Source organism: Miscanthus floridulus, chromosome 10 (genome assembly GCF_019320115.1).
Source record: "Miscanthus floridulus cultivar M001 chromosome 10, ASM1932011v1, whole genome shotgun sequence".
NCBI lineage: Eukaryota > Viridiplantae > Streptophyta > Magnoliopsida > Poales > Poaceae > Miscanthus > Miscanthus floridulus.
In genome coordinates this window covers 108,191,680-108,194,875 of record NC_089589.1, presented here as the reverse complement: position 1 = coordinate 108,194,875, position 3,196 = coordinate 108,191,680, and positions in this window count along the sequence as shown.

Sequence of the window (3,196 nt, the reverse complement as noted above, 5' to 3'; positions counted from 1 at the left end):
GTGGTTGTCTCCGGGAAACAACACATTATTGGAGTTGATGGCGAGGATGATGTTGAAGCTTACAATAACTATGATGAGATGTCGCTATTCATAGACTTTCCTAAGAAGATCAGTGGTGTGGAAAAGAACATCCCCAAAGATATAATGCCATGGGAACGAAAAGGTGTCAAGGGGAAAGTCGTTACAGCGGGCTAGCTAGTTGTGTGTGTTTGTAAGGCTTCATTTATGCATGCGTGTGAGACTATATATTTGTGTACGTGTGTAAGACTATATATTTTTGTATGTGTGTGAGACTACATTTTATGCATGCGTGTGAGACTACCCTTTGCAACATCCAGATGACTCTATTTGAACATCCACTCTACTTGGTCAAACTTGCTCAAATGAGACATACATGACCTCAGATGAAAAAACTCTGAATACCAAGTTTGATCATCTCAGCAAGATCTATAATTGTTACATAGCTCATTTTCCCATTTGAGAAAGTTTTATCAAACACTAGTCACAAATTCTTGAATCTCATATAGACTTTCTGAAACTATGTCACACACTTGTGAAATTTGAACTACATTTTGTTCAAACTTTCTCAAATGAAAAAATGGACTATATAAGTGTTGTAGATCTTGATGAGCTGAACAAACTTGGTATTCAAAACTTTTCAATTTGAGATAACCTAGGGTTCCGAAAACTAGTTTGTAGGCGTTGAAATTTAAAAATCACAAATTTGAACCATCCAAACTTTCTCAAATGGAAAGTTGACCAAAACAACAATTGTAGATCTTGATTCATTTAACAAACTTGGTATTCAAAACTTTTCAATTTGAAGTCATTTACAGTTCATAATACTAGAGTCAAAGTGTTGTTTTTTTATTTGACCAAATTTGACTTGGTCAAACTTGCTCAAATGAGACATTACATGACCTCAGATGAAAAAACTCTAAATACCAAGTTTGATCATCTTAGCAAGATCTACAATTGTTACATATCTCATTTTCCCATTTGAGAAAGTTTTATCAAACACTAGTCACAAATTCTTGAATCTCATATAGACTTTCTGAAACTATGTCACACACTTGTGAAATTTGAACTACATTTTGTTCAAACTTTCTCAAATGAAAAAATGGACTATATAAGTATTGTAGATCTTGATGAGCTGAACAAACTTGGTATTCAAAACTTTTCAATTTGAAATAACCTAGGGTTCCGAAAACTAGTTTGTAGGCGTTGAAATTTAAAAATCACAAATTTGAACCATCCAAACTTTCTCAAATGGAAAGTTGACCAAAACAACAATTGTAGATCTTGATTCGTTTAACAAACTTGGTATTCAAAACTTTTCAATTTGAAGTCATTTACAGTTCATAATACTAGAGTCAAAGTGTTGTTTTTTTATTTGACCAAATTTGACTTGGTCAAACTTGCTCAAATGAGACATTACATGACCTCAGATGAAAAAACTCTAAATATCAAGTTTGATCATCTCAGCAAGATCTACAATTGTTACATATCTCATTTTCCCATTTGAGAAAGTTTTATCAAACACTAGTCACAAATTCTTGAATCTCATATAGACTTTCTGAAACTATGTCACACACTTGTGAAATTTGAACTACATTTTGTTCAAACTTTCTCAAATGAAAAAATGGACTATATAAGTATTGTAGATCTTGATGAGCTGAACAAACTTGGTATTCAAAACTTTTCAATTTGAGATAACCTAGGGTTCTGAAAACTAGTTTGTAGGCGTTGAAATTTAAAAATCACAAATTTGAACCATCCAAACTTTCTCAAATGGAAAGTTGACCAAAACAACAATTGTAGATCTTGATTCGTTTAACAAACTTGGTATTCAAAACTTTTCAATTTGAAGTCATTTAGAGTTCATAACACTAGAGTCAAAGTGTTGTTTTTTATTTGACCAAATGCATTTTTAGGGGCGGCTAGATCAGGAACCGCCCCTACAAATAGGAGGGAGTATAAATAGGAGAACCGACGCACGGGAGTCAGTCTGGGCGCTCTCTTCTCCTCCGACGCCGTCAGGCTGCCCCACCGACGCCGCCTCCCGGACCCGCGCGCCCTCCCCGCACCCGCGCGCCTGCTCCTCCCCGCACCCGCGCCCCCTCCCCGCACCCGCGCCCCCTCCCCGCACCCACGCCCCCTCCCCGCACCCGCACCCCCTCCCGCCTGCTCCTCCCCGCCCTAGGGTTTCCGCGCGCGCCTGCTCCTCCCCGCACCCGCACGCCTCCCTAGGGTTTCCATCGGTGGGTGGCCTCTGCACACCTCGACCGACGGGCGGTCTCCGCGCACCTCCACCGGCGGCCGGCAGCGCACCCACGCGCCCCCTCCAACGGCTGGGCGAACCCTACCCCACTTCGCCACCTCTTCACCGGCGGCGCACCCGCGCGACCCCTCCAACGGCTGGGCGAACCCCGCCCCACTTCGCCACCTCTTCACTGGCGACAATCACCCACCAGATATGTTTCTTCAGCCTTGTATTGCGTTTCCAGTGCCCTGTCTCTACAATTCAACTAGCATTTTCCCAGACTCTTATGGAGTAGCTAACCCCACTTTGTATGCTGTCCAAATGTAAAAAATTTCCATGAGGTTTGTGGACAGTTAGACAGGGAAGCTAGATGTTAAGTAGCCTGCTATTATTTGCTACATTTGATCTATCCTATTGCGTTTTCAGACTTGAAAAATTCTGTATTGAGAAATCTTGCCACTTTGAGCATCTTGTCTGTGATCCTGTAATTAAATGATAGCTGCTACACATCCGATGGATTTGTACGACCCATTTCTTACATATGAGTCTGGAAAAATGGTAGTTGAGATGCAAGGATAGCTACTACACATCTGATGGATTTGTTACGACACATCTTGGCTGAGATGCAAGGCTCTGCAGCCATTTTTTATGTTAGAATCTGGTTAATGGAATGTACTAAATGATTAATGCAATCTGTGTTGTTGCTCATAGTACAGCCATTTTTTTTGTTGAACTTCAGAACTACAATACATATAAAGATATGGTAAAAATAGGCATTATAGATATAGATCTGGTTAATGGAATGTACTAAATGATTTGGTTGGATTTTTAATTCAGGTCGAATGCTTGTCTTGTTAGCGAAATTTTATCAATATAATTTGTTACTGTAAAATGGATCTTAAACGTTCATAGAATGTGTTCAGACTGTTTACT